Below are 13,016 nucleotides of genomic sequence, written 5' to 3' on the forward strand. Positions count from 1 at the left end.
TTATTACCTCCATCTGTTTGTTTACTGGATATCATCTATATTAGATCCACAATAACGGAACTGTTGTCATTCCCGGAGACATGTGGTGTTTGATTTCCATTAGCCGCTGAAGCGATAAGAAGCGGTGCCTCTGTTTGATGTTATACACACACAGTGTGGTTCTATATATAGGATTACAATTGTTCTCTAGCCGTGACTGTGACAAGAGACTTCATTTTGTGGATAACCAACAACATCTTATTATCCTTTTGCTTTGTCTGCTAACTGGATATCATCTATATTTGATCCTCATAAGGATAGTTTTTTGGAAGATCGAAACTCCAAAAAGGAAATAAATTCTTGCATGTACATGTAATAGTTCAATTTTAACTGTATCTAACCATCTGAAGAGAAAATTTTTCTGCTTTTTTTTTTTATATCCTGCAGGATCCAACAAAATTTGGATATCCCAATTATATTTACCAGCTGGTGATAGATAGGTGTATTGGGTTACATCACAATATATGTATGTATATACATGTTTATGAGGTTATGTGATCTGTTTCTAACCGAGATTTATTTACATCTTTACATTTTTATTTTATTATTTTATTTTATTTTTTTATTTTTAGAAGAGCTGGTGTATACATAGTATATGTTCTATCACAACCTTGTGGTTTTAAATATGTGACATATGTATTTTGTACAGTTGTCTGACATTTTTATTATTAAATCCTATTAGGTACTTCTGCGCAATTCTCTGTTTTCCTTACTGTAATTATAGAGCCTCCTTCAAATATTTTTAACCATTTGGAAATGTGAGGATACGTAGTAGTAATGATGATCCTTTACACATAGAAATAGAGGATGCTACATTGGAACTTGCAAATGTGCAAGAGGATGAGGGGGATCATTGTGGATCTAAAAATTAATGTGTTGTCCTTGAACGAGATAATGCAGAGGAGGATAATGATTGTGTTGAAGTAATTTCCCTTGTCTGATTTGGGAAAGTAGTTAACTTCATTTTCTAAAGAATGTGTGTTGGTTTGTGTTAGGAGAATAAATATTCACCAGAATGCAATTGAGATTATTGAATGTACCGACAATAATCAAATATCTAGATGAGGCATATGTCACCTCATATTTGCTGGTTATATGAGGGGAGAAATGCCATCATATAACCAGTCATTGCAGGTACCAATGCTGAGCCAAGGACTCTGGAGGGGTTTGTGGTGGAAGTGGAGTAGATGCGGAGGTGTCACGTACTGTCAAGTTGTTCAGGTTAAGGATGGGCCTTGAAGCATGCTAGGCAATGACTACCCCCGAAGAGGTGCGGAGTCTAATGGAAGGAGAGGCATTCACCAGGGATCCCCGCAAGGAGATGAGACGCGATCCTCGGCAGTATAATCACTGGCTCTGAACTAGAACTGGCATGAGCAATGAGGACACAATGAGTTGTAGAAGTCTGATCGCCGAGATCCCTGCGGGATAGCCAATAGACAGGGTCGATGGAAAGACACGAGGCAGTGTGATATATCCACTGATCAGATCGTGGAAAGTGTGACACCGGTCAAAATGGAGATGCCTCGGTGAACAAATCAAAAAATACATGCAAAGCGAAGCATTCTAGTCTAACACTTAATCTAGTCAACATTAAACGAACAAGTGTCAATGTATACAACAAACAGAAAATACAAAACAGTGGCTTTAATTACGGTCATTTTTTACTGTATGAGTATAAATCTGAACCCACCTTTTAACACAGCTCTGAATTGTGGACAATTCCATCTTGCACTATTTTTCATTATGTTCTTGGTCATCTGTTAAATGTCTATCTGCCACTTTCCGTCTAATGAGCTCTGAGTGCTGCCTCTTCACTTTGCATGATGTATGCTGTCTAACGTTCAAAATATAGTGTGCATGGTCTTCCTATCTCCATTTTTCTTCTGGGTCTCGTCTATCTACTTGTCAACATGTCTACTAAATCTTTTCTCCAGTTCAACAACCAAAAAGTTCACTTTTGTGGGGGCCCAAACAAATCAAGCACTTCAGCCAGAAAAGTGTCCGTCCCTGTCACTGAAGTTGTCACGAGTTTGCAGAGACTGAGGCCTACTTGCTGATATTTGTGCTGCTAAGCTAGGAGGCACTGAGTCTAAACCTGCCTCTGGTCTTCGCCAGGGACCCCCACAAGGGAGTTTGGAGTTTTCTGCAGAAGAAGCACAGGTCGCGGCCCCCCTAGTTAGCCACCAGCGAAGTAGTGAATTATTTATATAGCACTAACAATTATGCAGAGCTTTTACAGGGATATTTGTCATTCACATCAGTCCCTGCCTCATTGGAGCAGGGACTGATGTGGAATATTAAATTCCCTAACTCATACACAAACAGAATACTGTTACTTTTGTCAGCAGCCAATTAACCTACCAATATGTTTTTGTAGTGTGGGAGTAAACCAGAGTACCCGGAGGAAACCCACGCAAACATGTAAGGACATTCAAACTCCATACAGATAAGGTCCACATATTGTGGGGCAGCACGGTGGCTAAGTGGCTAGCACTTCTGCCTCACAGCACTGGGGTCATGAGTTCAATTCCCAACCATGGCCTTATCTGTGTGGAGTTTGTATGTTCTCCCCGTGTTTGCGTGGGTTTCCTCCGGGTGCTCCGGTTTCCTCCCAAATTTTCATATTTTAAAGGGACATTTTCTGATGGTATAAACCAAATATTCATGCCCCACGTACTATCAACTAGGTTAATCCAATCCCAAATATGTGGGTCAGCGGGCGCCATCAACAATCTGGTACATTAGCAAGATATTGTCTAGTCACAATATTTACCATATCCTCCAACTTCAAGTTAAAAGGGCAGGTGCCTGGAGACTACAACGGGACTGTAATCCCAGTTTTACTGATACATTTACTGACTGTGAGTAGTGAGTAGTCTGATACAGTCTAAATTTAGCCAGTCTACATGAAGTAAGGAATGCTCTATGTAAGATATAAATCGGAATTTGTTGAAACTTCAGGGAGGCAGTTGAGCTTTGGGAACTACAAAGAAATACAGCCAGTCCGTACCTTGAAGAGGGCTGAGATCACCTCCTACTTCACCGGTAGCTGGACAAGAGTATTCATGACAAAAATTCACTTAGTAAATGACTTCTTGTTCTTCTTATTGCCTCTTGACCTACCATGAGGCATGCTGTCTAACGTTAAAAATATAGTGTGCATGGTCTTTCTTTCACCATTTTTCTTCTGGGTGCAGAACACCTTCGTCTATTTACTAGTCTAAATGTCTACTGATGCTGCTGCCCATAGTTGAGGTCATGAGTCCACACTACCAAATTCCATTTCTCCTGAACAGCAATTCCTCAGCTGTATCGGGAGGTTAAACTAAAAGCAATTCAGTCCCAAGAAAATGCTATTGTACCAACTGTCCACTTAACTACGGATACTGGACAATTGGTACTGGTGAAACAAAGGACTACATGACCGCTACAGCCCTCTGGGTATTTGTATCACAATCAGCAGCAGCGCCGCCGGTAGTTTCATCATCCTCTTCCTTTCAGCATAGTAGTGCTAGCACACAATGCCAGGTCATTCATAGACAAGCTACTCTTTGTATTGCCGGTTTCACAAAGGAACATACCAGTGTTAATCTTAGGATAAACTCGGGAATGTCATAGCAAAATAACTCACCTCGTTAAGACTCTAAGACACTAAGGGGCGCATTCAATTGTTCGTCCGGACCACCGAAAAACTTGCACTCTAAAACTATTACCGTTAATACGGTAAAAACTCGCTGAAATTCAGCGAGTAAATTACCGTATGAACGGTTTTTACGCGCAATATTACCGTATTAACGGTAATAGTTTTAGAGTTTATACACTGCTACAAAAAGTCATAATCCTACAGATCTGAGGTGCTCTTTTTTTATTTGATTTTTAATTTATAGTTTACTTTATGATTTATGACTGGCTTTGCAATGTGCTATTAGTGGGGGTTTATTGAGTTATTGAATAGATAGTGGCAGTGCCAGTCAAGGTGTATTTGTTATAAATGCATAAACCTTTTTGTATAGCAAAGCAAAAAATTGCACAAGAATTGAAAATTTGGGGAACAGGAGGGAAACAATCTAATAGAAAATACTGCTACATGAGGACAACATTCAGCATTCACCTGCAACTCCATGTTTTACTCCTGATCTTTCCATCCCTCCCTGCCTACAAGCTTCACATCTCAAGAACTCTGTTTTGAACTCTGAATTAATTTACTTCTCACCTCAAGAAAATATGTTTTATCTGTCAGTTTATGCCACTGCAACACCCCGTCTGTTTAATCAGCCTGCTGTTCTAGTTCACTTCCCCTGCAACAGCTGTTTTAGTCTTCTATCTAATTCATTACATTTTCAAGCCTATTCAAAGCTTTGCCTGCCATCACAAGTATGATGAATTGTAACTGAGTCTGTCCTGGATTTGACCCTCTCTACTATTTCATGACTCTGCAAGGTCTCAATTACTACATCTCCTGTATCTTATTACTCTCCATTCAACACTTCCACCCATTCCCCCACTGGCTCCCACATCAGTACTCCATACTACAGACCCAAGCCTATCCCCTCTATCTGCTGTCGCTGGCTCCCTCCACCACATATCACCCTGTCCCCCCCCCGAACATCCAATCCTGCTAACCTTATTGCCAACCTTCCTCTTACTCACCTTCCCCTGTCCTGCGCATTCTGGAATGCAAGATCTGTCTGCAACAAACTCACTCCCATTCATGACCTCTTCCTCTCCCATTCCTTTGGTTTCAGGCCCTTACAGAAACATGGATCTTCCCCAATGATACTACTTCCCTTGCTGCACTCTCCCACATGGGTCTCTCCTTCTCCCACACTCCACATTCTGGGGACTGCCAACTATAACCCCATATCTCTTCTTCCTTTTGCTTTTAAAATTCTCGAATGACTTGTCTTCAGTTGTCTGACCCACTTTTTCTCTTCCCACTCTCTTTTTGACACTCTCCAGGCTGGCTTCCGTCCCCTTCACTCAACTGCCCTCACTAAAGTAACAAACAACTTACTCTCAGCTAAGTCCAAAGGTCACTTGTCCTTCTTCTACTCCTCAAACTCTCTGCTGCTTTTGACACAGTCAATCATTCTCGTCTCCTCACCACCCTTCTCTCTCTACACCAACTCTCTCAGGGAACTCATTCAATCATTTGGCCTCCAATACCACCTCTATGCTGATGATGCACGAATCTATCTATCCTCCCCTTACTCTCTCAGGAAGCAACCAAAATCCTGCTCCAACCTCGTCTCAACCATTGCAACCTCCTTCTTACTGGCCTCTCTGACTCTCACATTTCTGACTTTGAAACCATATGCAATTTTGCAGCTAGGCTCATCTTCCTCTCCCACCACACCTCTTCCACTTCTCCTCTTCGTAAATCCCCATTTCAGAATTCAGTTCAAGCTCTTTACCTTCATTTACAAAGCCCTTAAAAACATTTCTCCCCCTTAAATCTCTGACCTTGTTTCGAGGTACATACCTACCCGGCCACTCTGCTCTGCCTCTGACTTCCACCTCAATTTGCCTCTGATTACCTCCTCTCATGCTTGCCTCAAAGACTTCTGCATGCTGCCTTTAATCTCTCTATTTAACTTGGGGATTGACTCCTTGAATATTCCACTGGACCCAATTATTCTTGACTGGTGTGATGCACATATCGGTTTTGGCAGTCTGTCCATGAACTAATGACTATCTTCCACTAAAACCTTGAGCAATCCTACTATACTGAGGTAAAATATATCTTGAACCTTTCCAATCTACAACTACCAGCCCTCTCTGAAGTTCTCCAAGTTCTCTCATATTTGATATTATGAATGCTTCAACAGACTTTTCTACTGGAGACAACAGCTTCAATGACTACAGTACACACATCGTCCTTGATAGCCTGACCAGGAACATTTGATGAACTTCACCTGAATAGGAATAAGAAATATGAAGCTGCTGTCTTTGACCCACAACTGTTCCCTATTTGGTGTATTGTTTTTTTAATATGCTTGTTTTTCACCTCTTCTGTCCTTTGCAGTTTGTATCTCTCACCGACAGGACCAGACATCCACAGCAAAGAGGATGGGATCTGATACAGATATTCAAAAGCTTCCCATGCACCAGGGCTTAATTGTATCTAGTGGTACTGTTACTTGTTTTTAACTGTCTTTGATTTTGTTATGTACAAGTTCTAAACACATGTTACTTGGTGAGAGTTATACCTCCATGACCCCCCCAGGTCTAATGTGTAATTAAGGCTACTTGGGAGCCTTCTCCCGCCTATCTTCCCCCCCTGCCCCCCTTCATGGTTTTCATTATTTTTTAGTTATCCAGTTGTTGCCAATCATGTGCCACCACAGAGCCTTGCATGCTAAACTAGTCCCCCAGGTGACTCACTCATCCCTTCACATCTCCAGCCAGCACAATAGTCAGGTGACCACTGTTCCCCTTGGTCACATTCTCTCTTTCCCTTTGGCCCCTCCCCCTTTCCTTCACCTCCCCTGGTCATCACCCAACTTCCATTCTCTTGGTCCATATGACCATCAAGTTTTGTACCAGTTTTATTCTGCTGAAACCCAGCCAATGACCTTCTGATGAATTTAAATAAAATCTTCTATAATATGAACGTTTTCAACTCTTCCCACAAAAATGCTACATTACACACCTCCTTCCTGTCACATTTTAGGTGGCAATCTGCATAAGTTTTGTGATATTGGGTGGCTTTACGTAAAGCTGCCTTAGTTTTAAACCAAATAAGCGAGAATTCCCGGAGGAGAGAGTCAGCAGCAGGAACCATGGAGGTTGAAGATACAAAAGGATCTGGAAAGGTAGGATAAGTCCCAAGCACAATGAAGAATGGGGAGAATCCCGTGGATTCATGGATATGCTGGCTGTGAGAAAATTCAGCCCAAGGATGGCGTTGAGACCATTTATTCTTGTTATCCGATGTAAAACACCAAAGGAAGGTCTTCAGATCTTAATTTTTCCGTTCAGTCTGACCATTAGTTTGGGAGTGGTACCCTGAGGAGAATTTTAGATTAGTACCCAGGTTTTTACAAAAGGCTCTCCAGAAGTGGGAAGTAAATAGGATCCATCAGTCCGAGATGATTTCTTTGGGACAGCCAATGAATCTTAAAAGTCTCTCTGATAAAAATGTCAGCTAGACGACTGGCAGAAGGCAGCCCACACAATGGGACGAAGTGAGCCATTTTGGAAAATCTGTCGATGACGACCCAGATGGTGTTATATCCGGCACTGGAGAGAAGGTCAGTAATAAAGTCCATGGCAATACTTTCCCAGAGAACATTGGGAATAGGTAGTGGGTGAAGCAGACCAGCAGGAGCTCTTCTGGAAGACTTGTGTTGGGCACAGACAGTACAGTCCGCAATAAATTTACAAATGTCTGAATGGACAGTGGCCCACCAGAACCGGTGACAAAGTAAAGCAGTGGTCTTCTTAATCCCGGCATGGCCAGCAATGCGTGAGGAGTGGGCCCAATGTCAAGTCGTAGATGGGGCTCCACAAAGGATCGACCGGGGGGGGGGGGGGTGAGAGCTACGATACTAGAGGGATCCATAATGAATTGAGGTACCAATGGAGTTAAGCAATCAGAATCGTCAAAGGACCGCGATAAGGCATCGGCCCGCCCGTTTTTGGCTCCTGGGCAGAACGTCAGGACCATATTGAACCGTGCAAAGAAGGATGCCCAGCGAGCTCGACAAGGGTTGAGGCAACGGGCCTCCTGGATGAACACCAAATTTCTATGATCCGTAAACACAGTGACTGGATGAAGAGCGCCCTCCAGTAAATGACGCCATTCTTTGAGTGCAGCTTTGATGGCAAGGAGCTCCTTATCCCCAATTCCATAGTTGCTTTCGCTGGGAAGGAACTGTCTGGAGGAGAACCCACAAGGAATGTGGGTACCAGAAGAGGATTTTTGGAAAAGCACTGCTCCTATATCAACAGACGATGCATCAACTTCTAAGAAGAATGGTCGTTGGGCAAGAACTGGTGCGGAGGAGAACACCTTCTTTAGGGTGTCAAAGGTTGTAATGGCCTCTGGACACCAAACTCTGGGGTTAGTGGATTTTTTGTTAATGCCGTAATGGGTGCAATGATGTAAGAGAAGTCTTGGATACATTGTCGGTGGTAGTTCGAAAACCCAATGAATCTCTGAATAGCTTTGAGAGCCTGGGGTTGGGGCCATTCCAAGATAGCAGATACTTTAGTTGGATCCATCCGTAGCCCCTTACCAGAAACAATGAATCCAAGAAAAGATACTTGTGGCACTTCAAGATGCATTTCTTTAGTTTGCAGTAGAGATAGTGTTTGCGTAATCTGAGTAAGAGGCAAGGTCTTTCGAAAACACCAAGATGCCATCCAGATAGACTACAACGGAGGTATACAATAAGTCCTGAAAGATATCGTTGACAAACGACTGGAAGATGGCAGGGGGCATTACAAAGGCCGGAGGGCATCACAAGGTATTCAAAATGCCTGTCCCTGGTATTGAAAGCCTTCTTCTATTCATCTCCACTCTTAATACAAATTAAGTTGTAGGCTCTTTGAAGATTGAGTTTGGTAAATATCTGGACAAACAAAGTAACAACGCTAAAATACAATCCAAAGTCAGTAATTATAAAAATATCTGGTAAATATCTGGGAACCGCTAATTCTATCAAACAAGTCAGAGATAAGGGGTAGCGGGTAACGATTCTTAATGGTGATGCTGTTAAGGGAACGGTAATCAATACATGAACGTAGTGAACCATCCTTCTTCTTAACAAAGAAGAACCCTGCTCCAGCCAGAGAAGAAGACTTGCGAATGAACCCAAGTTTTAATCGAACAATCCCAGGATCGATGTGGAGGCAGACTTTCAGCTTCAGTTTTGTTAAAGACATCTTGGAAAGCCGCATATACAGAAGGAAGAGTAGAATCCGCCAACGTGGAATAACAGACCACCAGAGACATGGAAGAAGGTACCCCGGACATACATCTATGACGACACTCCCAACCCCATGCCGTGACCTGAGCACAATCCCAGTCCAAATGAGGCAAATACATCTGGAGCCACGGTAACCCCAAGCAACAGGAACTGGATAGTCTCACTGCGTAAAGCTCCTACCATCAGCCGAACTGGTGAAGTAACGAAGGAGATGGAACCATTGCTGACACAATTACTATCAACTGCCGTAAGCGAAGGTGGCTGAGGCAAAGATAGTAGAGGAATTTGGAGCCAAGAAGTGAGGACTGCTGAGATGAAGTTGCTGGAGGAGCCGGAATCCACAAAGGCCATGGGGGAGTAAAATCCTTTAGGGGTGCTCAGGGTGAAAGCCATGAGAAGTTCAGAGGTGTTTTTGGAATAGGGAGCAAAAGTGGATTCTCCTAAAGCGGCCTCCCTACCACCGCCTAGGAGGAGGGGTTTCCCGGTCTTTTAGGACAACCCCTGAGTAGGTGATCATAATCTCCACAGAAAAGGCAAAGTCCGCTGCTTAAAACGTCTCTCCCGTTCCTCCGGAGACAGCCGGGAACGTCCAATTTGCATGGATTCTTAAATTGGGGTGCCAATCATGGAGCAAAACGCCTGGTAGAAGAGCGTTCCTGCGTGCGTTCCTGATAACACAAATCCACCTTGATGCATAGAGAAATTAATGTATCAAGGTCCGGAGGGAAATCTCTGGAAATGAGTTCATCCTTGATCCGGACGACCAAACCTTGCCAAAATGTTGCTATCAAAGCCTCATTATTCCATTTTAACTCTGACGCCAGTGTCCAAAACTGTACTGCGTACTGTCCCACGGAAAGATTACCTTGGCAGAGACATAGCAGACTTGCAGCAGCAGAAGACACTCTCCCAGGTTTTATGATGTATGTGTCCCTTTTAGACACAGGTGTTTTTTATGAACAACAAATTTCAGCCTATATATTTGATGATTGTTTCTTCCCACTATCATCTTGAGAAAGGCTCAGAGGGAGCTCAAACGTGTTGATGGTCATACTGGGAACATTAGCTTTTACCTGTATATTTGTGGACGGTTCCTGGATACTGCTGTCTCACATTGATTCATTTAGCTCGGTCCCGGGTATGAGCTTTATGCATTATATGTTTGATATAACTATGAACTAGGTACGGGACCACCTGCAAATTTGTAATTTATATGATAAATAAATGAATAGCCTCTTTTAGAAGGTACTACTCTGTGTGCTTCTTTCTTACATCTTTATACATGTGATCGGAGTTGGATATCTGTGAGAGGATGCATGTAGTAACAAGTGGGAGTGTCTATCTATCCGGACACTGACACAGTGGAGACCAATTGAATATTGCTGGGCCTCCTTGACGTTGACTGTGAGATCTATGAGAGGACGCGTATAGCAACAGGTGGGAGTTTCTATCCATCCGGACGCTGACACAGCAGAGAGCGATCGAATAGTGATATCGTCGTACACCCTTAACGTTGACCGTGAAGTGGAGAAGTTCCGATTTGAGAGTCCATTTGGACTTTTAAGTCTTGATATCTAGGAAGTAATTTTTCATTAGCGCCGGAGTGATGATCTTCGAGTTCAGGACTGTGATGTGTATTATTAACTGATATTTTTGTTCAATATGTGTAACCCTATGGTGGTTATAGGAGCACTTGTCAGTTCCTCATTTTATTTCATTCTATATTTGGATATTTTGGGCTAATTAGGTGTTCGCCTAGAGGTAGCTATTAGCAGCTTTTAGTGGAGCGCCTGTTATTGACTCTGTTGTTTGTTTTTATTGATCGTCAAAGACCTTCCTGAAGGATTCAATGAAAGGTACAGAACTACCAAAAAGAGGGTTGTTTCATTCCCACAATGTGGAGGCCAAGGCAAGGGACGTGGCCTCTATTGTGGAGGTAGTACGTAATCTCCTCCATAGCGGCCATGTGCCAAATATGCTTCTTGAGAGCCAAAAGGGATGGAGGCGAGGTCTTTTTCCAATTAAGGGCTATGAGTGATTTGGCTGCTGTCAGGATGTGGGCAGTTAATTTCTTGGAGAATTTGTCCAGGTCTTGGGGAGGGTAACATAAAAGAAATATCCAGGGATCTTTCGGGATGGGGGCTTCAAAAAGGGTATTTAGGAAACTATGGACTGAATCCCAGAAGGTGGTGATAATCGGGCAAGACCACCAAATATGAAACATCGTACCCCTTTGGCCACAGTCCCGCCAACAGCAGGGCGAGGAAGAGGGAAACATTCTATGGAGTCTTGTGGGAGTGTAATACCAACGGTAATACATTTTGTAAGAGGTTTCCTTGAGTTTAGTTGATATAGAGCATTTAGCTATCCCCAGTCTCATGTCCTCCCAAGCCTCTTCATCCGGGGGAGGACCAAGGTCCTTTTTCCACTTGTCTTCATGAGGGTTTGGAGAGGGAAGGGCAGAAGTGAGAAGAATGCTATATATTTGAGAAATCATGCCCTTGTCCAAGGGATGTTTTCTACAAGGAGATTCAAATGGAGTAAGGTCCCTAAGAACATAGGTTGGTGGCAGGGATCGCAAGAAATTATTAATTTGGAAGAATTCAAAGGGGCTGAGAATTTGGGACGGGGATTGGGGTTGGAGATCCACTAGCGAAAGCCAGCGGCCCTGTTTGGAAAAATCTACTGGAAATTTAAGCCCTGCACGAGACCAGTTACGGTGGATAGTAGAGGCAGATCCGGGAGGGAACACCGGGTTATGCCAGATGGGGGTTAAAGGAGATATTGCAGTTGAAAGTTTTAGTTTGAAGGATTTGGAGTCCCAGAGCATAGCATCAAATTTGATAGAAGGCAGTGCTCTAACAGCAGGGGGGCGACGGGCGGGAGATATGCCCCAGAGAGAGGAGAGATCGGGCAGGGTTAGATGGGCCGATTCTATATCAACCCATGCAGTGGAGCCAGAGGGAGCGTAGGAGGCAATGATTTGCAAAAGGTGGGATGCCAAATAGTATAATTTGATGTCGGGAAGGCCTCTTTCTCCTCCAGGGATTGGTCATTTTAAGATATTGGATGAGACTCTAGGAGGTCTATAGTTCCAAATAAAGCGGGTGAGTGCCTTCTGGATGTTGGCAAGGAAAGAGGCAGGGACAGTTACCGGAAGGGTTTGGAAGAGGTACAGCCATTTGGGGAGTATGTTCATTTTGACAGCTATAATCCTGCCCAGCCACGAAATAATAAGGCGGTTCCAGGAGGTCAGGTCTGATTGCATCTTGAAGAAAAGGGGTAGGAAATTCTCATGAAAGAGGAGGTCATAGCGAGAAGTGAGGAAAACCCCCAGGTATTTGATCTTCCTGTTCTGCCATTTGAAATTAAAGTTAGCCCGGAGGAGCTCGGTATCCTGAGGAGAAACGTGAAGCAGCATGGCCTCGGTGTAGTTTATCTTATAGCCCAAAACATCGCTGTAGTTCTGAAGGATGGCATATAGGTTGGGCAAGGAGATCCCCGGTTGGGTAAGCGATAGGAGGATATCATCTGCAAAGAGTGAGATCTTGGAGTTCGTATTACCCACCTTGACCCCCTGTATGCTAGGATTAGACCTAATTTGGGAAGCCAGAGGTTCAATTATCAGAGCAAATACCAGAGGGGAAAGTAGGCAACCCTTTCGTGTTCCATTTCGAATGGAGAATGATTCTGAGGGAGTGCCATTAACCAGGACTTTAGCAGTAGGGGTGGTGTATAATGCTACGACGCCAGTGAGGAAGTCGCCAGCGAAGCCAAACGACTCAAGAGCCGCTTTCATAAAGTCCCAAGAGATCCTGTCAAATGCTTTTTCAGCATCCAGAGAGATCATAATAGTTGGGGATCTCCTGGAATTTGTAATATAGATGATGTCAATGGCACGTCTGGTATTGTCCCTCGCCTGGCGTCCCGGGATAAACCCTACTTGGTCATACTGGATCAGAGAAGGGAGGAAGGCATTCAGACGGTTTGCTAGGATTTTGGCATAAATTTTCAAATCGAGATTGAGGAGAGAGATTGGCC

General features: G+C 43.5%; 1 protein-coding gene and 1 long non-coding RNA gene across 4 annotated transcripts in view; one reads left to right on the forward strand and one right to left on the reverse strand.

Annotated features, from left to right (window-relative positions):
* The window catches only part of LOC142100832 (uncharacterized), a 31,973-nt gene extending 21,088 nt beyond the window's left edge, over positions 1–10,885 (forward strand). The window contains exon 3 of the long non-coding RNA XR_012678922.1: positions 6,068–10,885. This is a non-coding gene — a long non-coding RNA (uncharacterized LOC142100832). The remainder of the gene's footprint in view (positions 1–6,067) is intronic.
* Positions 1–13,016, reverse strand: part of BTK (Bruton tyrosine kinase) — a 265,703-nt gene that overhangs the window by 41,550 nt on the left and 211,137 nt on the right. The gene's annotated exons all lie outside the window — the stretch shown is intronic.

Source organism: Mixophyes fleayi, chromosome 9 (assembly GCF_038048845.1).
Source record: "Mixophyes fleayi isolate aMixFle1 chromosome 9, aMixFle1.hap1, whole genome shotgun sequence".
NCBI lineage: Eukaryota > Metazoa > Chordata > Amphibia > Anura > Limnodynastidae > Mixophyes > Mixophyes fleayi.